The sequence below is a fragment of the Lissotriton vulgaris genome, chromosome 11 (genome assembly GCF_964263255.1).
Source record: "Lissotriton vulgaris chromosome 11, aLisVul1.2, whole genome shotgun sequence".
NCBI lineage: Eukaryota > Metazoa > Chordata > Amphibia > Caudata > Salamandridae > Lissotriton > Lissotriton vulgaris.
In genome coordinates, this window is record NC_141699.1 from 865,314,183 (window position 1) to 865,340,528 (window position 26,346).

General features: G+C 43.8%; 1 protein-coding gene across 2 annotated transcripts in view; it reads right to left on the bottom strand.

The window, feature by feature from the left end:
* Positions 1-26,346, bottom strand: part of FARP2 (FERM, ARH/RhoGEF and pleckstrin domain protein 2) — a 1,631,776-nt gene that overhangs the window by 1,385,147 nt on the left and 220,283 nt on the right. The gene's annotated exons all lie outside the window — the stretch shown is intronic.

The following is a 26,346-nucleotide window of genomic DNA, read 5'->3' on the forward strand; positions in this document are numbered from 1 at the left end:
AAACTCAACTCCACCTTACTGACTACACAAAATTGGCTAACTAAGAACCACCTCCTGCTAAACACCTCAAAAACTGAATTCCTCCTCATCTCTCCCCCGAAACACACTCCTAATATTGACCTCTGGATGAACCAAGTCACAGCCTTCAACTGTTCCCCACTCATTATTGACTCCGCGAAATCTCTAGGACTCACACTGGACAAACATCAGAATATGAAGACCCATATCAGTAACGTAAGCAAGGAAGCTAACCACCTTCTGAGAACCCTCAGGAATCTCAAACCTTTCCTACCTCAAGCCGATTTCAAGCAGGTGGACCAAGCGCTGGTTCTACCGAGACTGGACTATGGCAGTGCTACGTTGTGCAGCCTCCCCAATTACACCTTGGCTCCTCTAAGGCGTCTTTGAACGCCAGACTGATTACGGGCACAAAGCGAAATGCCCACATCTCCCAGTTCCTAAAATCGCTAAACTGGCTGCCCTACGAAGCAAGAACTCAACTGAAGATTGCATGCTTAGTGCACAAGGCCCTCCACTCCAAAACCCCCAATTACCTGAAGCAAAAGTCAACACTATCCGGAGGGGGTAGACCGTCGAGGAGTGCCAACTCCCTCTTCCTGAAACCCCAGATCTTACACAAAAAGAGAACATGTCAATGAGCCTTCTCGAGTTCTGCTCCAAAAATCTGGAACTCTCTCCCACCAGAAATCCGGAGAATCTCCTCCAAGGTTACATTCAAATGGGAAGCAAAACGATTCCTCATGAACAAGTTCTTACCTTCATAAGAAGTGCGAATGTCAGCCATTAGCGCATCGGACACACTACAAGAAAGGACATCATTCTGGTATTTTACTGTTGTATTGGCTCCCCTTTGTCGTTTTGTTTCAATGTATAGCACATTATACTCCTAGCCAAGGTCTTTCTTGAGTCTTCCACATGTACAACTATTGTATTGTTCTTGTATACTCCCTATATGTCTCTCGTACTGTTATGTTACCTCATTCCCTCAAATGTAAAGCGCTCTGATATCCTTTGGGATTACGTTTGTGCTATATAAAACTTTATAAATAAATAAAATAAATAAATCACTGATTACCTGGACCTCAATGACTCTCCCACAGTCACCACGGCAATTCTTTGGGATGCACTGAAAGCAGGGATCAGGGGGGAATTTATGGGAATTGCGGCAGCAGAAAATAAGGATAGGAGAAAGAAAAGGGAGCGATTATCCGGGGAGGTTGTCGAATTAGAGCAAATTCTTCAGCGGAAAAGGGCACCCAGAGTTTGGAAGCAGCTTAAGGCGGCCAGGGCACAACTAGCGGGTCTGGATGTAGATAAGGCTGAATACACCGCCCTTCGACTGAAACATGCATTTTATGTGGGGGATATAAGTGTGGGAGGCTCCTCGTTAATAGGCTACGCGCACAGTGACAGACGTCTCGCAGTGGAGAAGTGTGGCTCACTGGTTAGAGGAGGTAGACCTGGAAGCAGAGGTCAGCCCGGGACCAGGGTTCAATTCCCGGCTCCGCGGGGTCTTGAGTCCTAAAAATGTCCATGGACTCGACAATTCTCGCTCCGGTGCCTTTTTGATTCACGGGTTCACACTCTGCGACTCTGGGCAATAGCTTGCTTAATCTCCACAACGGCCCCTCGCGGCGGGATGCCTAGCTTTCACCTTGCGGATACCCTACCGGGGTTATCTCACAGGGGATTACCAGGACGGGTTCCCTAAGCAAGCGCTTAGAAACCGCTCGGTGATTTGCGCTATATAAATTCCTGTACATTTACATTTACATTTACATTAATGCAGTTCTGGACCAACAGGGACGGGAACACAATACTGACCACGAGATTGCAGACACATTTAGGCAGTTCTATGAAACTCTGTATGCGGCCTAGACTTTACCTGAGGAAGGCCCGGCCCAATACCTGCAAGGGGTTTCCACGGCCAAACTAGTCCTGAGTCAGGTGGAGGAGCAATTCTCACTTAAAACCTCATAAATCACCTGGCCCAGATGGCTTCTTCTCCGCTTTTTATAAAACGTTTTGCAATATCTTTGCCCCATTGCTGGTGCGGGTCTGTAACTCCATTGAGGCTGCCGCCCCTCTCCCGCCCTCCATGCTCGAAGCACTGATCACGTTGATCCCCAAACCGGGTAAGGATAAACGCATGTGTGCATCTTTTCACCCTATATCCCTCCTTAACGTGGATCTAAAAATCTTCACCGGGATCCTGGCGCGGAGACTTTCTCCACATTTGCCCGGGCTAAAAGATCCGGATCAATCTGGGTTTGTTCCCGGACACCAGTGCTCTGAGAACACCAAGCGGCTCTTACATCTGGTGGATAGGTCTGAGCGCTTCCCGGTGGAATGAATTATATTCTCTGTCAACGCTGAGAAAGCGTTTGACAGGATCCACTGGCCGTATCTTAAGGCGACGCTGTCCCAATTTGGCCTGGCACACCGCTTCATCGATTGGATATTTGACAGTTACGCGGATCCCACTGCCTCAGTGCAAGTGAACGGGACCACCTCAGCTGCCTTTCCCATAGGTAGGAGGACGAGGCAGGTGTGTCCTCTGTTGCCGCTTCTATTTGCCCTGTATATGGAGCCCATGGCTCAAAGAGTTCGAGATGATCCCTGCATCGCGGGGATGCGCTTTTGGGGGATGGAACACAAACTCCGCCTCTACGCGGATGATGTGATGGCCATGCTGGAGCGCCCCAGGGAATCCCTGCCTGCCCTACTAGCTGAGTTGGACAAGTTCGCTTCAGTATTGGGCTTCAAGATCAATGTGCATAAGTCACAAGCTCTTAACCGCTCTCTGGAACCTGCGACCTTAGGGCTGTTGCAGCGGTCCCATCCTGACCAATGGACGCGCAACTCTCTCCCTTATTTGGGTCTGCAACTCGCTGCTACTATACAGGTCACCAACTCGACGAACTGCACGACAATGCTACAGCAGGTTCGAGATTGCATTCGGAAATGGAGACCGCACTGGTTGTCATGACTGGGCCCCATAGCGGTTGTGAAAATGATGCTACTACCCAAAATCCTTTATTTATTTCACACACTCCCACTAGTGCCCCCGACAGGAGTTATACTCTCAATGCAGAGAGACATAGAGCGCATTATTTGGCGGGATCAAAGAGCTCAACTTCGTAATGAGCTCACCTACAGAGACCCCGTCGAGGGGGGCCTGGGAGTTCCTGACGTGCAGGCATACTGGCGGGCAGTCGAAATTAGGGCGCTGGTTAAGTGGTTCCGCCCGGAGTCTGAGAAGCCTTGGCTATTCATGGATAGGTCTCTCGCCGGTCAGTCTCTGCCCGAACGGTGAGACCTCGAAATTTGTACCTCTCCAAAGTAACCCACCCTACCCTTTTAGCTTAAGACAAGGTCGCTGTCTCTAGAGGGCTCACAACCATTCCGTCCCCGATCACACCCATAGTTCATAACCCTGACTTTACACCGGGGCTGGACTCGGTGGGGTTCCGACATTGGACTAAGGAGACATGCCGATCTATAGGACAACTTTTCGACCTAACAGAGCCTCGATCCTTTATCGACCTCTGCAGGGACCAGGACATACCCAAAACAAAGAGTTATCACTACATGCAGGTTCAACATTAGGTTCCCCACAGCAAGAAGCGGGAGGGTGCTGAGAGACATCTTACACCATTCGAGAAGTGGCTGCTTACACGTCACAATGACTCATCTGACTTAGGACTTATACAAGTTTACCAAACACACCCTTATCACTGGAAAAACCCTGGGTCAGCTACGCTGGGAGGAGAAATTGGGCCTAGCAATGAAGGAGTGGAATGATATTTATTATCGGGCCCGACGCACAGCCCGTAAAGTGGCCTCCACCGAGACAGCCACTAAAGTGGCTACCTACTGGTACTTGACCCCCGTACGGCTCCATAGAGGCAACCCCTCTCGTAGCCCACATTGTTGATTAGCCTGTGGCTCGCTGGGCACTCTCACCCATCTGCTGTGTGACTGTCTCTCCCTAGATTTTGGATGATGTGGACTCCCACTTTGATACTCAGATCCCCCGCCTTCCAGTATTTGTTGATTATTTTGTCTTGAAAACCAATAAAAAATCTAAAAAAGACTAGGAAGAAACCTTCAAAGAACAGGTGGGAGAGCCTTCTCCTACATCGCAGCCAAGACCTGGAACGAGCTCCCAGTGAACATTAGACGCTCCCCAACCCTGCACGCGTTCAGGAAGGACCTCAAGACCTGGCTCTTCGACTGATGCGGATCTGCCCCTGCCCCCTAGCGCCTTGAGACTCTCATGGGTGAGTAGCGCGCATTAGAAGCCCCCTAATCGATTGAAAGGGGCGTGTCAGTAGAGCAAGAGGGGGTGCAGGCCGGGGGGGGCCTCTTTAGAGAAAATGGATACCTCTTTTCTTAATAGAGTAAATCAAATTATATTAGAGGCCCTGAACCCTATTCTAGAATGTTTGGGTCACACTGAAGAACAGCTTTGTCTAGTGGTGAGGGACTCAAAAAGGAAACATTACATCGTTTGTTAAGGGATGCGGCTACACAAACTGATGATCATAAAGCAGCCACTGTTAAAAGGAGGGCTCTTTTAACAATAACACACACTCCGACTTTGAATGTGGTTCCCTCCAACACGTCTATTTTACTAACTGACCGGGGTCCCTGGGAAACAGTTCCATTTAGGAGAACAAGATGTGGGTCAAGGGGTAAGCACTACTGGCTGGCGGACCTGTGGTTGATTGCATTATGCAAACTCCAATTGTCCTGTGGATGCATTATTTCGTTTTGCCAGCAAACTAGGGCATACACCTGTAAAGGAATTAATTATCCTTTACAGAGCCAAATGTCTCTCTATTACCACGTATGGGGTGGGGATCTGGGGCTGTGATAAAAACTAACAGCTTGTAGTAATTGAAAATACATTTATCAAAAGATTATTGATGCTACCGAAAGTACTCTTACCCTATTTTGCCATACGGAATTGGGCTTAGAGTTCACAGAAGACCATATAGGCAGCGCCCCTTTGTTTTTATGGATCAAGATCGGGTTTTCAGATGATTCAATCTTTTTAAGAGATGTCATCATAGACTGCTTCAAAGCAGATAATGTTCTAAAGATCCCTTGGTTTCATTATCGGAGGAGAAAATATCATGAGATAGGTCTACAAAGTATTCTTCCAAATGCCAAGAAAATCATTAAAGAGGCGTACCATACTTGGGGTAACATGCACAATTCTCAGCATCATGGTGATATGGGAGAGCCTCTCTTGTTTCCTGCTCCTCTACAATTTTATCTAACTTTTTCTACCAACTCTGAGTTCTGATTCTATCTAACAAGGTTTAGTTTACGCACTGTGCACTTTTTGCTGGCATTTCCCCACGAAGGAGGGTGGTCAAACAGGCTTCCTCCAGCCAAAGCACTATGCACTTTGCATTATATTGAACATTGTATAAATCTGTGAGATTTAGATTTTTGCTGCCATTATTAAGGACTATTCGCCCTTGTTCATTCATTGATGGTTTTAACTTTTTACAGTCATTGGCAACCGCTGAAATTTGCACTGCAATAGTTAATTATATAAGGGGTTCTATTGTGATTAGAAAGCACTGAGTAAAATTATATAAAGATCAGTAGGGTAACAGTTAGCTGCCTAAATTGAGGTTTTACAAAAAGAATAATATGATATAGCTGGAGTTTTATGATCCGCTTTTAGGCTTTTTAAAGTGGATTTTCTTATGTCTCATATTTTTATTCTCTAAAGTTGCTAATCCTTTTATGGTTCTCTCAACCGAAATAAAGTTATTCTTGACTTGGCTTGATGGTTCCTTGTGGTGTTTTGGGGCCTTTCCTGTCATAGGCGATAACCCACCCACATAAGTGGGACACCATTATTATCGGGAGGATTGTGGTAACACTCCATGGTAAGACTTTCATTTATTCCCACTGATTCTGGAGCCTTCCCTCACAGTAAAATTAGGAAATGCAAGGATTTAAGCCAATGCTTGACCTTTCTATGACATTCTGGGCAAGAAAAAGTAATACAAAAGTAATGCAAGCCAAACCACCTTGGACTCCGCTGTTTTGTTTTTATACATGAGCGGGTGGATAGATTTGCTTGGCAGCTACCCACATCACTAGAATGATTAAAATTCAACTAAAAAATCTTGATGTTCCAAGTAGTTTTATGAGATTTTTCCTGTTGTTAATGGGAGGCCCATCTACATAACTGGGGTACAGTTTTTATCAGGGGAAGTGTGGCAATGCTTGGTGGTAAGACTTTTGTTGATCTTTTCAGATTCTGGTACTTTCCTTCACAAAAAAGGTGAGAAAATTCTCGAATTTAGGCAAAGTGTGGGAAAATAAAAAAGAGACCATTTATTAACTACTGATTTTTTGCTAGCTTGGGCTTCTAAATGTAAGTCCGCTTACACAAAAAACACATTGGGTTTGGCCCAGAGTATCATGTGACTCAGATGGCATTATGCACATAAGAAAACCGATTATTCTTAAACTTGGATTCTTGGGCACATTACAATAATGTATAGCATTCCTTCATATCCCCTGGTCATTCATAACATTTATCTTATTGCCTGATTAATGGTTGTTGCTTTGCTGATAGCGCTGGATATTGCATGTTATTAGACAACCAATGGACACTATATATCCCTTTGACCGGAACAATCAGACTAATGTAATGGTGAATTTGTAGGTCGTTCACTTGCAAAAAAGCAAAAGAAAACAGTGTCACACATTTCTATTTTTTGTCCTATTAACTTTAAATAGTTTTTGATTCCTACAATTAGTTTCCTTGGCAAAGCCATGAGTTAAACTAATAACCCCTTGCTGAATTTCGTCTACCTTTTAGAAACGCACAGCTTTTTGGAACCTCTGGGTTTCACCCCAGTTTCACAACAAACTGCAAGTAGGTAGACACTGCAAAATAGGGAATATGGACTACCACCTACAAAATTGCAAAAACTGTGGTAAAAAAGTTTTTTAGTTTTTATTTTACAGCTCTGCCTGTTAGGAAAAATTGGAAAGATGGTGAATATAGCATAGCCTTACTTAGGACTTTTTCTCAAATCAAATAAAAAGTTATTTATTAGATTAATAGGATATTAATCATAAAAGTTACAGAAATACATCACAGATAAAAATTTCTGAGAATCCAAACAATTCATTTCAGCAATTGGCCAGTTTCCTAGTTCTCAAAGAAGCACATAAAAATGAGATGACGCTAAAACAGATTAAAGGATCAGTTAACATTCGTAAAAAATGTAACGCAGGACGACATGGTCTAAAATCTAGTTTAAGTAAAAGAGGAATTAAAAACCTTTTACGGTATTACAATAAAATTTACAAAAAAAGATGTGCAAATCAGTTTGTAATGAGAGATCATTGCAAGAGCAGCATGGAACATCATTAGTAGAGTAGATACCACCCAGGTAGCCCAGCATACACAGGATATAATTTAGGCAGAATCGTAACAGAACAAATCTGTTTTGAGGGTTTGTAACAAACTCCAGATAGGAGGGTAACCCTTCGACCTGCAGTGGGCCCTCCAAATATTCCCTTATAGTAGGTTTGTTATAAAGTGCATTCATTCTCGCATCATTGGAGAAGACAAAAAACGGAGTCTTTAAAAACGTTTTTGAAACTGATACACAATTTCCCGGTGATTCAAACAAACTCCCGGTGTCTAAGGTATATAGAGTATTTTTCACATATTTTAACCATGGGATGTTCTCAACATGTTCCATGGCTAGGCAGTCAGTTATTATTTGTTGGAGAGAGGGGCACAGTATCTCTGGACCATACTGAGTGCCATAGAAGGATAGGGGCTATCTTGATCTGATCAGTTATATAGGGAATATTTAGCTCTGGATGTAGTTGGGACAGCTACTGAGAAGACCCACCATAGATTTCCAGAAACTGTCCTCTATTACTTGTAGATCCTTTACTGTGACATGGCCCCATACTACAGCACCATAGGCTGCTTCTGCACTAGATTTAGCCACATAAACTTTCCTTACAATAGCTGGGTGTCTTGATCCCATTTTTTTTTTTAAAGAGCGTATTGCATTAGTACTTTATTCCAGCAACATCCCTCGATTCGCCACCATATTCCTCCAAGCTGCTCGGTAGTCAAAGGTAACACCTAGATAAGAAAATTGATCTGTCTGCGCCACTTTACGGTTCGAGATTAAAAAAAAGCAGGGGGATTTTTCTGCTTCTTCCCTGCGATTAGTACGAATGACTGATTCATTTGCATGGAGATCCAGGCTGTTCATGAATTCTACATAATTATTCAACAATTTCTGGAGCGATCTTTCCGTGCGTGCCATTAAAACTGCATTGTCTGCATACATTAAAATTGGAATGCGTCTTATTTATTCTCGGTACATCTAAAATCGATTCTAGCAGTCGGGACTCCACTCCATTAGTATAAAGTGAAAACAGAGAGGGGGCGAGGACGCACCCTTGGCGAATGCCTCTCGTGACAGGGAACCATCTGGTGCATTCACCCTGGGAGCCATATCTTACACAAGCTTCACTCCTCACATACAGTTGTCTTACAGAGTTAATTATTCCATTATCTTTCCCCATGTCCCTCATGATCTTCCATAAATGTGAGTGGGATACACAGTCGAATGCTGCGCTAAGGTCTATGAAGGCCAGGTAGAGGTTGCCTTGCATAGCTTGGGTGTAATTTGCTCTAAGCAAGCTAAATTTCAGACACTGATCTTAGGTCCCTCTATCTTTTCTAAATCTATATTGTGCACGGATTAGAATGTTATGTGCCAAAGCCAGTGCCTCCAGTCTATTTAGTAATACTCTTCCCATAAGTTTGGCCGTACTGTCAAGGAGAGAGATCGGCCTATAGTTTCTGGGGTCTAATTTATCCCCTTTTTTATAAATTGGGATTAAAACTGCTTTCACACCATCGCTGCTAGACCTATTTTTCTCCTGTGCTGAGGACCAATATGACTGGGTGTAGTCATGACGAGCTCAGCTCGTCATGAGGACACGAGCACGTGCCTCATGACGAGCTGAGCTCGTCATGAGCACGGAAGGGGTTAAGCCAAGAGTCTGGGGGTCCCTCTTTAGCAATGGCATTAAATGTATTAGTAAGTAAAGGGCTCCAAAGGTCTGGGCAATCTGTTAAAAAAACTATTGGTGTGCCATCTATACCCGGAGCCTTATTACTAGAACATTGTGCTAGGGCTGCCCCTATCTCCATATTATTAAAAGTAAAGGGGATATTATTGTGAGGTTGGTCGAGCTCATCTACCATCGGTTCTGGATCCAGTCTCAAACTGTTAAACATTTTGCTAAAATGCTCCACCCATGAATCCTCACCCACATGTATGTCCAGATTAGGATCGCAGCTATGTTTTAAAAATGGCGCATTAACGATTGACCAAAAGTCCCTAGCATTATTTGCAACTGCAGCTTTCAGTAATTTATCCTAGGCCCCTTCTTTCAGTATCTTTACCCTGTGCTTCCTAGCCTTAAGTTAACTCTGCCGGGCATGTTTCACCAGGGCGGGATTTCTTGGAACACACTTGAGGGTTCGATGTAAGTGAGAAAGTGCCTTCGGACAGTTATGATCAAACCTTTTAGGTTCTATAGATTTATGTGATCCACCACTCTTCGAGAGTTTCTTCTTCACTTCCAACCAAATAGTTTTGAAGGCCTCTTTTGTGGGCTGAGGATCCTGGTTTGGATCTAAACAAATAACAATTTCCTACATTCTGCTAGATACAACCTGGGGGGGATCAGGACAGTTTTTATCAATACCCTCCCATTTAAGTGTTATCCCATTCTTTTTTTATATGACTGGCTTTATATGGAAGAGGTTAGTACCATGAATACTTTGCCATTTCATTATCCAAGTTAAAGGTACATGATCACTGAAACTTGAGAATTCAAAAATTATATTGCTAAAAGTTTCTACCGATGTGGCTGAGGCTATTATAAAAGCTATTACTGTGCTATGTTGGGTAGAGCAAAAAGAATAAGACAGAAGGCCAGTAAGTTCTGGCTGAGGGTTCAGAATCTCCAAATTTTTTACAACAATGAATTTGTTGAGAGCATTGCCATATTGGTTGTGAGCAAAATAAACAATCCCACCTCCATCCTCATCTGTTAAACCACAGATGGAGGTTGATAGCAGAGGACAGGGGTGCACATTAAAATCACCCACCGGGTCTCCTTTACAAAACCAGTTATCCTGTTCATAATTTCCTCCACAGTAGTGACAACTTTGTACATTTCACCCCCAAATAAGTTGTAATAAAAATTAATCAATAAAATAGTACTGTCATCCGACCCTTTAAGAAGTAAGATATTGAAATATTGGCAATCATTAAAGTTAAGACCTCAAACCGCATGTGTTCTTCAAGAGTGTCGCAATGCCACCCTTCGCCCTTCCTACCGACGAGGCAATAGCGGGGGTATAATATGACCTATAGCCATCTATATTACCAGGACCCACTACCCACGTCTCTTGTAGACACACTAAATCAAAGGAAGCAATGTATTTTATCCAATCAGGGTTAGGTAATTTCTGCGCCGGACCTGCGATGTTCCGATGATCCAAGAGATGGCTTTGAAGGTATCCATATCCTTTACAATGGGCACAGAGTCTCCCTTACTCAGCCGAATATCACATCAAGCAACATTCGGGGGATCCACACTAGTACACCGTCAGTCACAGGCATCCAAATCCGACAGTGGTAAAAAGCGATTTGCAGTTGGTAATGCAGGTGTAATATTTTCTCTGTGCTGTAGGAGTGGTTGAGACTTGGAATTAAAAAGAAGTTCCTCGGCCCTGTCACCATTGAATCCTTGTCGGTACGACACTGGTGTATAAAAAAAAACAAGGGGCAATACAAATATTTGTGTTGTAGCTGAGGGTTTATCAGGTAATAATTTTAATAAGTCTTTCGCCATAGTAGGTGATTTCAGAGTTACAACCACACAATCCCCTGGAATAGTCTTTTCTTCCTTCCCACCCAAGGGACTCTGCGGGCCATTAAAATGTTGCAGAGACCATCTACCTGACCATTCGTGGTTTTGCAAAGCCAATGACGGGTTTTATGAATTAGTTTAGTTTTGGATTCTACTTGATCATTCTGTAGGGTTGGAGTGTTTGCTAAAATGACTACATAGGGGGAAACAGCAGGAGGAAGATCTAACCTATGACCTTCCTCTAAACTAAGGGAGTGGTTGGGGCTTTTCTCTAATCATCTGGCTGAAAACTCCAGTACTTGACCCCCAATCTCTAAGTGAGGATTAGGCTCCTGCCTTTGTCCTGGGACATGGACCACCGATGATTTTAAGGGGGGATTAACACGATTATGCAATGATTGGAGCTGGGAGCCAAGACTACCACCCTGGGTTTTCCATGCCACTGTGCTAGTACTTGCCATTACATTAATGTCACTTTCTACAGTGTTATCAGGCCTTGAAAGGTGACCCTTGTCCCACCCTCACAAGATGACATGAGTCTTGAGGGTACGATCTCCTTTATGGCTTTTTCGATATACTCTAGTCGCAGAATTATGGGTGCTAATAGATCTCTAACTTTGTCTACTGTTAAAGAAAAACTGGGAGAAGTAAGGAGCCGTTATCAATTGAGATCAAAGCAAGACCTCAGGAAGCAAGGGGTTTGGAATCTCACTGATACTGCTGAGAGAAGTGGTCCGATACCCATTTCTCCCCATAAACAAAACAGGAAAGGAGGGGCCAAAAGAGGTAGGTCAGCCAAAGTGAAAAAACAAACGCAAGTACCCAGAGGGACTCCTTCGTTAAAAAGCTACTTTAAAATTATGGAACAGGCGATGAACTCCAAGGAGGATGCCACAGGAATTGCAGTGGTTATTATAGGCTCTAAACTAGCTGAGATACCCACAATAGACAAAAATACTAGGTCCACTAAAGTATCTGCTCCCTCACTCCATTCTACACTACCCTTAAGCAACAAGTATGCTATATTGGATTTAACTCCTGGTGGGGAAGGGTCAGAGGTAGTAGTGCAGAACATCTCAAGGCAGAATTTGGAATCGGATACAGACATCCCGTTGAACGTTGTACAAACTGTTCCTCCTTCATTCGAAGAGTCGGTGACTTTAAATCCTGTTGAAATTCCCCTAAACAGTCATGCTAAAATACAGTCTCTACCTCACCCAGCCTTTGATATACATGGTTCGATCCCTCATCTTGATGGGGCAGTTGGATTACCTGGGATGGAAAAAGAGGAGGATAGACTTGGCTCTCTATTTCATACATTGAGGGATGACTTGCTGGGAAAGTTTGAGATTTCTGAGAAAAATCAGAGGGGTTTGCATGATAGATTTGACCTCCTGGAGGCTAAACTTGAGGGTATTAATGCCAGAACTAGCGTCTTGGAGGGTAAAGTGACGGCACTCTCAGAGACCTCTAAAGGAAACTCTAAAGATATAGAAGCCTTAAAGGCACAGAATCACACTCTAACAATGGATTTGGAAAGTTGGAAACCCAAAGTCGACGCAACAATCTTAGGATCCTCAAAATTCCTGAAGGAGTAGAAGTGGAGGATATAAAGGGGTTCGTATGCAGACTGCTCCGTGAGGATATTTTAAAGGACCGACCAGACATCAATCTGGAAGCTGAGGTTCAACGAGTACACAGGGATCCATTTAGGTTGCACCCTGACCGTAAAGCGCCCAGGAAGATTTTGGTGTATTTCCAAACATATAGCGTCAAAGAGCTGATCCTTAATAGATGTCTGTCACGCACCTCTCTACATTTTCGTGCTAACCCATATCAGATAAGATCAGATATAGGGGGCAAAACCGCACAAAGACAGTGGGAGCTTGGCTCTAGGATGCCAGAATTGCGCTCAATGGGAGCGCAGGTACAAATGAAATTCCCAGCTCTGCTCAAAATAATGTGGAACAACAAAACATTTACCTGTCACTTCCCAGAAGAAGTGGATGAGTTACTAGCTAAAATGAAGGGTTAGTTAATTTTTTTCATCAATTCTTTACGAAACTAAATCCCTAGAAAGTGTTTAAATAATAAAATGGGGGAGATAAGGGGGAAAAAAAGGAAAAAGAAATAAAATAAAATGAAGAAAGGGGGGAGGGAAAAAAAAAAGAAAAAAGAAAGAGGGGGAGCCTCATCTCATCTTATCTCATCTCAAAAAAAAAAAAGGGGGGGGGGGGGAATTAAATAAAAATTGGGGTTAGAGAGAACCATATAAGAAATAGTAACAATTACTGATAAAAAGGGAAAAAAAGAAAGACCAATGTTTAGTCACATGTAATTGGGGTGTTAAGGGTATAGGGCCTCCTTAAGGCGTATCTACGCCAAACAGGAGGGTTGGGTTCCTCGGGGGGAGGGTTGGGAGGGTTCACATGGGAGAGGGGAAAAAACAGATACAAATGTCCTCATATGCCATAAATCTTTATTCTTTAAAGTTCAAATGCAATCACAGGTCACTATTGGTTGTAGGTGAAGGGGTAGTTATATCACATGATGGCCTCATCTAGCAGTAAAATCCTTTCCTGGAACTTGAACGGTTTGGGGAGCCGCAAGAACGACAAAATGTTAGTGAGTTTTTGAAAAATTCTGAAGCATGTATATCTCTCTTACAGGAAACTCACTTGGAAGCAGAAGAGTGTAGAAAAATATTTGTAAGGCACAATTGGGTTCAGGAAATTCTGTGCTCAAACCAAACTGGTGTCACCAGAGGGGTAGCAATGGTAGTGAGCGCTAATAAAGGGATTAGGATCCATGACTGGAATACAGACCAGTTAGGAAGGTGGCTGGCCCCAGTTGTTTCAATTGGTGATACTAAATTTTTGTGTGGGGTATACTATGGTCCTAACGAAGACAATGCTTGCTTCCTACAAAAGCTAGACAAATATATGCTACAGCACACAATTCCAGTCATATTAGGGGGTGACTTTAACCTTTTGTTAGACCCTCAAGTGGATCGCACCTCGAAAGCCAAGTATAACCCTCCAAAAAAAATCCGTTTTAGCCTTAAAAAACATCATGAAAGACTACACATTACGAGATGTTTGGAGAGTCAAACATGGTAATTCAAGAGAGTACTCTTTTTATAGTAAAAAATATCGCCAGTTTTCAAGAATAGATTTTTTTTGTTAGATTAGTCTTTTTTAGCTAATATCACTTCTGTTTCCTACATCCCGGTGGGCCTGTCAGATCACTCTGTGGTCAAGTTAAAAATAACTTTCAAAAACAATATCTCAGAATACAGGTGGACACTAGACAGGACCATCCAACTAAATGAGTTTAGAAACAAAATCAAGGAAAGTTCAGTGGAATTTTTCAGGTTTAATGAGAACACCGCTTCAGACTGAATTATATGGGACACATTTAAGTCTTACATAAGAGGAATATATGGCTCCCAAATGATTTTAAACAGGAAGCTTAAAAAAGAAAGAGATATTCAAGAGCTCAACTTAATTCAAATAAAAGATCAGCAACTTCAACTCGCTGCCTTAGATGATAGAGCTAGTATTCCAAGACTTGAGAAGGAAATACTAGAATTACAAACAGACTTTAGAACAAGAGCTGAAAAAATACTTAAAGATAAATGGGAAGTAAGTAAGCTACGTAACTTTGAGTACGGTGAGAAATGTGGGTCACTGTTAGCATGGAAGGCTAGGACGGAGAGGAGCAGGAACAATATTAAATCTTTAATACAGCGTGGGACTGGATTGTTCTTAACAGAGGATACAGAGATCAAAAGGGAAGCTAGAACGTTCTATGAAGAATTATATCAAGAGAAGATCAATCGGCCGGTGGAAGAGTCGAATAATTGGTGGGCTTTGAGAGAGTTGCCGCAGTTGAGTGATGCAGATAAAGCTTTCTTGGTCGCTGAGATAACAGAGGGAGAAGTTAGGTCACAATTGAAAAAGATGACCAGAAATAAGGCCTCTGGCCCTGATGGACTCCCGACAGAGGTCTACAAAGACATTGTGGAAGAAATTTTAGTCCTATTACAGAGTCTCTTCAACAAAATATTCATCCAGGGAGAGCAAATCTTCTTCCTGGTTAGATGCCACAATTTCTTTGATAGCTAAACCAAACAAAGACCCGGAAAAGATAGAGTCATATCGCCCTATCTCTCTTTTAAATTCAGACTCAAAAATCTACTCTGGTATCCTGGCGTCCAGGCTTGCTAAAGTTATTAAGTCAATTATCCACCTAGACCAGAGGGGATTTATACCAGGCCGCCAACTGAATGAACTGACTTTTCAAGTCATCGGAGCAATAGATACTGCAATTGAAAAAAAGGTGCCACTTACCATTGTAGCGATAGACGCGGCTAAAGCGTTTGATCAAGTGAACTGGCTCTTTTTATGGAGGTCAATGATACAATTTGGCATCCCAGAGATCTTTGTTAAGGGAATTGAAACTTTGTACAGGGGACCCAGAGCCAAGATTTTGGTTAATGGAAGTCTGTCTGAATGGCTGAGTATTTTTAGAGGGACAAGGCAGGGTTGCCCCCTATCTCCCCTTTTATTTGATATATATATATTGAGCCCCTCGTATGTTCCCTAAGACAAGACCCAGAAATTAAACCATTTAAAATAGGAGACTTAGCACTCAAGACAGCTTTCTATGCAGATGACCTCCTCCTCTATACATCTAATCCAGAGGAAGCAATACCAAGATTATTTAAATTGGCCGAGGATTTTGGTACAGTATCAGGGTATAGTATCAACAGAGACAAAACTGACATAATGAGCTGGAATAACCCTGTTCCTATCCCAGAAGCAAAATCCAAAATCAGATATCTCGGGATCCATCTCACTCAAAATCTGGAAGATACCCCTAAGACCAGCTGGTTAATAGTTGTAAAAGAGGTCAGAAAAGTCCTGATTAGATGGAACACCCTACCTTTAAACATCTATGGTAGGGTGAACCTAGTTAAAATGATAATCTTGCCAAAGGTTACGTTTCTATTCAATTCTATTCCCCTAATCTTTAATAAAAAAGATATCTTTAACCTGCAAGGTAGGATAGGTTCTTTTATTTGGGCTACAAAGTCTCCTAGAATAGCTTGGAACTCGGTGGTTTGGCACTTCCAGACTTCTTTATTGCTACGCCTTCCAATTCAAAAACTTTAGACTTCTAGCTAATAAGCTGGACTCTACTTCACACAGCAGACTTTTTCAGGCTATGTTGTTAGACCTCCCATATAGTGCAGATTTTTTTTGTTCAAGTTTGGTGATCAAAAGTTTTTTTTAAAAATTTGCCTGAAGCTCCTACGGACAGCCCTAGATAATTGGCAACGTATACGGAAAATTTTAGGTATCCCTTACTACCACTCTCAGGCCCCAATTTGGGACTCCCCCGGCACTCCGGAATGTCTAATGGATCAATTAGCTCTTCCATTGAGGAAAGCTGGCCTTACAAAATGGGGAGACCTTTGTGACGCTTCAACATTATTAAGTTGGGAAACCCTAGCAAGCTTAACAGAGGGTACCATTACAAGATTCAAGTTTTACCAACTGTCTGCCTGGTGGGGAAGTCAAAATTGGAATACAGAAGAAGATAGCCTTCTGCTTGAACTAATAAGTAGGCAGAAGGGATGGAAGGGCGAAATTGCCGAGTGGTATAGAATCTTAGTGGGAAGCAAGGATAATCTAGAGGCCGAAATCATTAAATTATGGGATTCCTCCACAGCTCAGATTTCAGCTGACATAATAAAAGTTTGGACAGATTCTTTCATAATGTCTCAAAAAATTATCAAACCATCGAACTTGAGAAGAAACCACCTATTTACAGTGTATAGGGCTTATTGGACCCCGGCGAAACTTTCAAAAATTTCAACAGTACAGTATTCTTGTCCAAGATGTAAGCTTCAAGCAGCAGATGATTCACATATGTTTGTCGAATGCCCTGAAATAGGTAGTTATTGTAGACAGGTGTGCGGTTTTCTGGAAGAGGTACTGTTATCACCAATCATATGTACTCCCAGATTAGTTTTCTTTGGTTTTCTATCTGGCTATGACATTAACAGCTATATATCACAGTTTATTTTTTATGTGGTTGTCATCGCCAGAAGAGAGATCTGTAAGGAGTGGAAGTCAGAACTCCCTCCAAAATTTGCTGACTGTCTCCAAAATATCATGGCGGTCAGTAGATTAGATACATTATGTGGAGGGGTAAAGTCTGTTAAACGTTGGTCTGCCTTGAAAACAAGGTGCGTGAAATAATAGCAAAAGTCCAATGATTATGCCAGAGGTTAAGTAGTCCTGTCCTCCCTATGTAGCAAGTAACATCGCGAGAGGGAGTTGGACTGGAAACAACCCTACCTCTGGGCAACCTTCATCGGCTATCCACAAACACAAAGGCAGGAAAGGAAGGTTTGTGTCAGTGGCCGGAAGTACGCCCATTTAGAGCTAATATCTACTGGTGGCATATATGAAGACAACATAAAAAATAAAAAAAATAAAAATAAAAACTTTGTCTACTAGGTCTTCCATATTCTGTCCTTTGGGTGGGACAACTGTATGTAGTTGTTGTAATGTTTCCCCATTATCGGCTGTTACATTTCCTGGGGTAATTTTACTTTTCTTGGGTCTCTTAGGATTGTTTATGGGCGTGTTTCTGCTGGACCTCTCTTTCTTTTTTGTAGTGGTGATGCAACTGGTAGAGACAGTGAGGTCATTGTCTCTAATGGCGGGGTACAGCTAGTCGTTGCAAGATTAGTAGGTGAGTCAAACATATCCCCTTCTGGAATCAAACTTGGTGGCATATCCTTATTAGCCGGAATATCCCCCCCTAGTGACAATCTCCTCTCAGCCCTGTCAATCTCCAGAGCTATCGCGGTAGAGGCTTTAGCTAAAAATGTATCCAAACAAGTCAAATTTACCTCTTCTGCTGCCATATGCACAGCCTTCCCCCTGCATTCAGCAGTCTTCTTCCTAAAGTTTTTGGCCATTAATTCAGCAAAACTTTAGAGGGTGGGCCCGGCCCAGCCTCCTCCTGGCTCCGGGCTCCGACGGGCCGGTTCTCCTCTTAATAGTGCGACCGTGCGCTAGTGCAGCCGGGTGTTGTGATCCCCAGGACCAGAGATACAGGGCCCAACAAGGAAGCAGCGAAGTGTCACAGGAGCTCCTTTTTATCCCCTTCCGATTTGCCACAGGAATCACCAAAGGGTGGCGGAGCAATCCAATCAACAGTGTTTGAATGAGAGCTGGCAGACCCTCTGAACAGGAGAGAGACAGGCAGGAACTTCAGCAAAAGCTAAACTGCAGCTCAAAAAGCTTGTTCTGCCTTTCTGCACCGAAAACGCCCATCCGAACCTCCGCAGACCTAGGCGGCTGCTTCCAAGATATCCCGCTGTACCACCTACTCAGCTTTTCAAATTCATCTCCTCATTACGAGCACATCCACAATGCTGCTGGAGCTCTGTGTGTGAGGCAGAACGCCAGCGTCTGTCGGAGAAGGGGGGCGGGCCGGGGAAGCGGACTTTTTCTCATTTTTACAAAACAAAACTCAAGCTTTGCTATATTATGGGTAGTTTCTCAATTCCTTCCAGGGAAATCCTCAAACCTGGGGTACCTTTAGAATCCACAACATGTGGGAAACGCAACAGTACTAGTGAATTTTACCCCTTTTTAATACACATTTGTGCCGTAATATTGAGAAACTGAAAGTCAATCCAGGGTGATGGGCCAGAAAACTCTAAGCTGGAAGCAGCAATCTGCCCCTGGCGTAGGTGGACTAATACAACACAATATAGCGCTCTGCGGAGTACAGCATAGATGTAGCAAAATACAAGTCCAAACTCTCCGGTCCGAGCACATGTCCTCTACAAGGCAACAGAACCAGAACATCTTACCAGGAATGCTACACTTTTTAATAGCAAAACACACCATGCACCCTAGCCCTCAAGCTAGTATTGTCAGCCTACCAACTGAAAGCCTTGAGCCCTAGCACTGCAACCGGAGGACACCATGTTTAGCGTTCAGAAGACACTGAAACGGACTGCCCTCTGCACGGCTCTCCCTCTCCTTAATGTTTATTTGCCCAGCCTGTTGACGTCTGGTCTCACACTTAGCTTCCCTTTTATCTGACCTCCACTCCTTTTCATCCATCTCTCTCACCCTCCTGTCTTCATTTCCTAGGACCTTCTATTTCCCATCCCTGCTTTCCAAAGGGCCACTTGGTCCTCAATCTTAATCAGTTTATTCTATTTCTAACCTTCCGCTCTTTCACTTTTGTCATTATGTCTTCCTCTCTTCCACATTCTTTTTTTACTTGTCTTCTTTCTTCCTTTTTCATTTATCTTCCTCTTTTTTCCACTTACTTTTATTTCACCACCTCTTTCTGTATTCCCCCACTTTCAAATGACCCTCTATTGTAACATGTTCCTATTCTGCACACCTCCTTTCCACTGCTGTCTCTTCTCTTTATTCACATCCTGCTCCTATTTTGAATCTCTACCTGCCCTGTACTGGCCAATCATTTTAGTACCCTTTCTACTTTCCCTTATTATCTTGTTTCACCCGCTCTTCTTTCCTCATCTATTCATTTATCCATTCTGTTCCCCTGCCTCTTCTATTCCCTTCCTTTCTTCCCTTTCCTCTAGATCACTGGCCCCTTCTTGTGTTCTTTCTCTTTTACTTGTTTATAGTATCCCCCTTTCTCACTCTTTTCCCTACTCCTGTCTAATAAGGAAAGATGGAGACAAGAGTGCATATGCAAGTCAGAACTGCAGCTTGTACACTCGGTCTTCAATGCAAGCTAGGGTTGCTGGGCTGAGGCTGTGGTGGTGCACTAAAAGGGACACAGGGCCCTCGCTGCTTTTGCCTAGTGCCAGCCCTGGCAGCAATTGACGTCCTGTGCACTAGACACTGTTAAGAGCCAATCTGATCTTAAATAAAAATTGAAAACTACAGGCATTATATTTGGGCTGATGCTCTAAAGCATGTCCACCACCAGAGGGAACAAAATGTCTTTATCTTGAAATTGGCCATTCAGATTCTTCCACCTAACCAAAGAAATCGAAAGGACCGGCCAAATTACAAATTGAGTTTGAAGATCTACGAGTTACAGTTTAAACTTAACTTTTAACTCTGATATACTAGTGGCTCCAACAGTTCTGGAATCAGGGTGACCGGTCCCAGCCCATAGCTTCCTATCCTAAAGCGATGAGTAAAGTTATGTGCCTAGAAGCTTATTGATAGGGCTTCTTATAGTCAGGGCTAGAGGGAGGTGGGTGAAATCTCACCATATTCACCATCCTTCAATGTTCTAGAGATCATCCAACTATATGATGGAACAGGAGTTCCTAGATAACATTAACTGGTCAGCCAGACTGCAAAGCTGTTGTGTCTCCTGAGGGTCTCATTTCCTAACTTCCTCGGGGCAGCCTTCACAAAGCCTTTAACTGACCTTTCCGACTACAGACTTACCTGCCCTCTTAATATTCTCTTTACTCTTAATTTTAGCTTAATTTAACAAAAAACAAACCCAACCGGGTGTATCAACATACCTACAAATCCACAGAAAGCCAGCAGCGGGGTACAGATTTCATAACCTTAACATTTATGACTGACATACATATAGCAGAATCTGCATATAATGGCAACACAATTTATGTCAAGATGTACGCAGTATAACTCTATATACATCCATTGACAGTATAAAAAACATTTGTTTCCCTTCCCACAGGTACTTCAGATGTGACGTCCCTCCTAGTTCTAGGCCTATAATTTAAGTATTCCAGATGCTTCCATCTCAAGGGTCTGATTACTTCCATTCTAACTCCCCAAAGTAAGCTCTGCTGTCATGGAAGTTATCAGTTCCTGTAACATCTCCGGCCATATAAGGCGGTCCTCATAATCCTTATCATCTGTCCTTACCTCTCTCATGCATCTCCCTGCTGTTAAATGCCCTTTCTGCTATGTCCCTGGTCCACATTTGTATAGTGGATTGAACCATCATATGCTGATACTTCTCTTTGCCAGATGCAACCCCAATGGAGCAAATTAACAGTTTCTCTTGTTCTTGGGGAAGGGGATAACCCATCAGGAGGCAATGTATGACTTGACATCTCTATTGTAATGCCTGACACCTCCCTTAATCTCTGGACTATCCCATCCAATAGGAATCAACCCAAGGGCAGCTCCAAGTCGTATGTAAATATCCAGCACCCACTGCTCTACATTGTCGCCATACGTCGTGCCTAGTGGTAAATTCAATGCCGTCTAGTAAGTGTAAGACAGGCGCGGTGCAACAAAGAAATTGCAAGCTTGAACTGATCATTGCTAGACACATCTTTTACCTATGCGCGCTTTACACCAGTCCCCTGCAGATGGGGGTTCGTGCAGGTCTTTCTCCCACTTGGATTCTTCATTCAGAGCTATTTGTATTCCGTCCCTCTTTAAAGCTTGAAAGAGATGTGAGACCAAACATAAGAGGCCCCATATTAAGCAGAACCTTTAAGGCTTGAGGCTCCTTTGTGGCTAATGGGAAGCATGTCAATATGTCACTGTCCATTTGGGTTAGTACGGCGAACTGCAGAAGCTGGTCTAGAGCCTCACTAAACGTATCCTGTGCATCTGTGAATGTATACAGCTGTCTCCTGGATTTAAGTCGCCGAGGGTCTCATACCCTTACTCTGTCCACCACACCATAGATATTTGTTCTCAAGAACGGCTACGGCCACCAGCCTGGTAGCTTTCTAAAGAAAGGAAGTCTGGGCATAACTACTTTTACAACGGTCTCTCATATCTTAGAAGCCAATAACACTATACAACAGTATTGCCGGGCCCGCTGGGCTCCTGCCTTAAGCTATACAGCGAATTAGTCATTCCAGAGACACCCACCAGGAGTCTTTTCTCCAGGAGCTGCATTGCCATGTAACAGAATTCCAAATCAGTTAGTCCAAGCTCTCCTTACTCTGTGCCGAGATTTTGAGCCTGCACCCCTAGTCTGCTTCACTAACCAGCCCATATCATGGAGACCAAATGGCTATCTATCTCCTTCTCTCGCTACCAATCACTCTTGGTATCCGGAACATTAAATTACGCAGGGCATATAAATATCTTGGAAGAAAAAACATTTGAGCTATTGCCAGACCACTTGGTCCGTCTTTTAACTTTATCTCTTCTTATATCCTGCTCTCCTTCTCGCTGAGCTATGCAAAATTTGTAGTGGTAGATGATTTGAACGTACATTTTGACGAGACAAAGTGCTGCTGGTCCTCTATTCTTATTGAGGACCTCAAGACCCTACAGCTTTCGCAACTTGTCCTTGTGCCAAAGCATAACTTAGGTCACATGTTAGATTGTATCTTTTCTAATTCAGTAGAAGTGAAGGTGGGTGCCCCCATTCCTGTTATCTAGTCAGATTACTAGGTCATTCCATTTCAATTTCCTTTCATGACCTGCATACCTACCTGAAAGGGAGTTAGGCAGCACTAAACTCGCAAATGGGCTAAAATCACCCCCACAGCCTTTACAGATGCTCAAATAGCCAACCGTCCCACTGAGTGAGAGTGTTGACACAGAAAACCAGCAACTGGAAGACTGGATCACGGGTGCCCTTGATCGGATTGGTTTTTTGACAACGCACTTAGTTACTTGTTCTAAGACATAAGCCAAATGGTTTAGCCAGGAATTCCTACTACTTAAGAATACCTGTAAACACCTAGACCGCCTCTGGCGCAAGAATTTTATTGTTGACAGGAAAGCAAATTACAATAGGGCCCTCAAAGACTACTATAACCAGATTTGTATCACGTAGTCAATATTAGGCTCAAAATATTGAATTAGCGCATATCGACAGTAAAATCTGTGTCCTTCCTGGAGTGTGTTTCTGCTCATATTGCCCCATCAGTTGAGAGGTGCAAATCGATCGCCCACTTCTCTGATAAGGTTTCTAAAATATATGACACTTTCCCTGAAGCAGCTAGGAAAAATCGGTCGTGAATCATGGTTTAGTCCATCCGATTTTAAGGATGGGCTTTAAAATTTTAAAAAATTATTTCTCTAACAGAGTTACAGGCCCTTCTAACCACGGTGAAATCATGTTCACCAGTTGACCCAGCCCCACCTAGGATCTTAGCCCTTGGTATGGAGACTATTATACCGGGACTTTGTCACCTGAATAACAACTCGCTCTCACTGGGTCTGATACCTTCTAGATGGAAACATGCTATTGTCATGCCACTTCTTAAAAACCCACTCGGGATCCGGCTCTTCCAGCAAATTATAGGTCTATTTCTCTGCGTCCTTTCTTTTTGAAATTGGCCAAGAAATGTGTGAACAAGCAGCTGTTGAAGTATATACAGACCTGGGATCTCCTACATGAGATTCAAACGAGAGGCACTGATAATGCTGGACTTAAGTGCAGCATTCAACACCGATTCCAATGGCCTTCTGTTAGAGCGTCTATGGAATTGCGGTGTCTGACTCATAGCCTTGGGATGTCTGGCTTTCTTTCTCCGAAATCGTACCTTTCATGTAGCCCAACCATCCTTCTGCTCTGAGGTTCTATCACTGCGGCAGGGGATGCCTCAGGGCTCTGCTCTGAGCCCTACGCTATGTGCACCCCCTTGCAGACATTGTTGAGCAACGCAGTTTAAGTATCGTCTCTTATGATGATGACACGCAGTTAATCATCACGTAATCTCAGGATGAGGAAGCTACCGCAAGTCAGTTCAGATCTGGTTTGGTAGACCCGACAGAATAGATGGTTCAAAGCTGCCTTAAGCTTAATGAAGCAAACAACGCCCCTAGACCCCATTGGGGGAGTTGCCCTTGCAAAAATGATCATGGTCCCCAGGCTGCTCTACCACTTCACCAATCTTCCAGTTATACCGCTGCGGCCGTTCTTTAAGGAACTAGATACCCTGCTCACTGAGCTGATCTGGGGAGGGAGTCGACACAGGGTGGCATTGTCTACACTATATTTACCCACAAATAAGGGAGGATTGGGGGCGCCATCTTTCGAGGCATACTTCCTGGCAGCTCAGCTTCGGCAGTTATCACACTAGGCAAAAGAACGTCATACCGGGGAAACGATCACTGAGGAGGGCCATATAACCCTCCCGGAAATCCACTGGATGCTCCTCCCGGGCACTAAGCCAATGCAATACGCACCGGACCCCTCCAGAAGTCTATAGCTCGCACATGCATGATGAGAATCCATTGCATGACCAAAGAAAGACCCTCATACTCACCCCTACTCCTGTTGGTAGGTTTCCCCCCCGAGAGGAGAAATACTATACTGCCGGTGCTCTCCAGATCTGAACAGACCATGCAGTTACGGAGGTGGAATCCCTGTTTGAGGAGGGCCAGCTCAGGACATATGCCCAGATGACTGACCAATATGACCTCCCGCCAGGCCAGTTTATACTACACAGGCAACTCAGACAGCAGCCGCCGCTACTGGGACCCAAACGAGGGGGAGCCTCCAACACACCTGGTGATACATGTCATTCTGCACATGGGAGTGGGCAGGCACCTGGTCACGTGGCTCTACAAAACTGTCCGGGAACTGATTCTCACCCCACTACATTCATTGCTTCAGACATGAGAAACTGAAATGGGGCGAGTGTTCAATGCTAGGGAATGGGACACAGCATTAGACTACCCCAAAAAGGTCTCCAGGAACGCGCGTTTCAGGAACATTGAATTCAATGTCCTCCACAGAGCATACCTCACGCCACACCGTCTCCACCGTTTTTATCCAGACATGCACTTTGCATGCACCGGATGTCAAACCCCGAGGCAGACTTTAAGCACATGTTCTGGAGCTGCCCCACTATTCAAGAATATTGGGATCGCGTACACCGGAAACTTCGGGTGACGATCATGTCCACGTGGGAAGCATGAGCCCTCGGGATCTTCCGCAGGCGGAAGACCGAAAAAGTGCAGAACTGCTTTGCATCCCTAGCTATTCTCTTAGCAAAAAGGGGAATTGCCATGCACTGGCGGACCCCAACGGGACCCCCAGAAGCAGCTTGGGTATGCGCCATGAAAAAATGGGGTAAGGCGGAAGAAGAGGTGTTGAGAGAAGAGGAAGTGAAGGGAATCCATAAACATCCCATTTCTTTAGAATGGGCACAGATATTACATAAATTCACACACAAAACAACCCCAGCGGAAGCACCAGTAGACTCCCAATCCCAGACCCCACCCCTGTCCCCTATAGGGCCAGTAGCAGATGTCCCAAGACAGGGCCCACTCGCCTAAAACCAGTGCCCTACTAAAGTCATATCAGGTGAACTCAACCCTACACTGGGGTGACCTACCGTGATGGTCCCCCCCCCTCACATACGTAACACTACACTGTACAAAGGTAACACCACCGTCCACATTATCGATTTCTTAGACATACATTCTGATAGCTCCCCAACGTTTCCCCTAATTTTACCCCCCCACCCCCCCCACCCCCCCCCCCCCCTAGTTGGCAGTTTGTTTTTTCTCATCTGCAGTTACGACTCCGATGATTGTTGGATGGGAACACATTCAGGTAAGCTCAGACGTGATGACACAAGGAAAGAGAACATGGGAGTAGAATATCTGTGCATACTCATTGGAAGCAAGCCTAGCCAGATTATAGTAAACTACCACCAAGGAGCACAAACCGGTAGGAGGGTTCCTCCCAGAAACTTTTTACAATGTCTAGTTTTATAATGTTTGTGATGCAGTAACAATGTGCATGCTATTCCTCACATTCATTTGGCTCCTAATTGCAGTCATGTGTCAATGCATTACAATGATATGAGATGTTAACATGTAATAAGAAATGTAAAAATCCCAATAAACAAATTTTAAACAAAAAAAAGCTTAATGAAGCAAACACAAGGAGATGATGGACGGAGCGCTGAAACTTTTCAGACACTCATCCCCAGTCACAGGTCTGGGATGAATCCATCATCATTCTTTAGCTAACTTCACTAAACCAGTTTAGGCCTCCAAATAGTAGCTCCAGGATGAAGCAGGGGCTCAAATCCCTTGGTTCCTCATCAGAGTGGTCTAACCACCATCTTTAGTGAAGAGCCCACAACCAGGCCCCATCCACAAACTACTACTTGGCCATTCTGTGCTATAGTGTGTTCGTCAGTTGCTCCTTTGTGGTCACTGGTTCCTATCGGGTGATGCAGCGCACGGGGACTCACAGGGTGATTAAGGATACACCAGAGGCTCGAGGAGCATTGGCTGAAGACGTGTTGGGGCAATCTTGGTTAGTCTCACGCTTAACATTCTTATTTTTCAGGCCACAGCAGATCCCCAGATCCTAGGTTTGTCCAAAGCCTAGAAGGAGAACAGCAACAAGTCCTGTTTC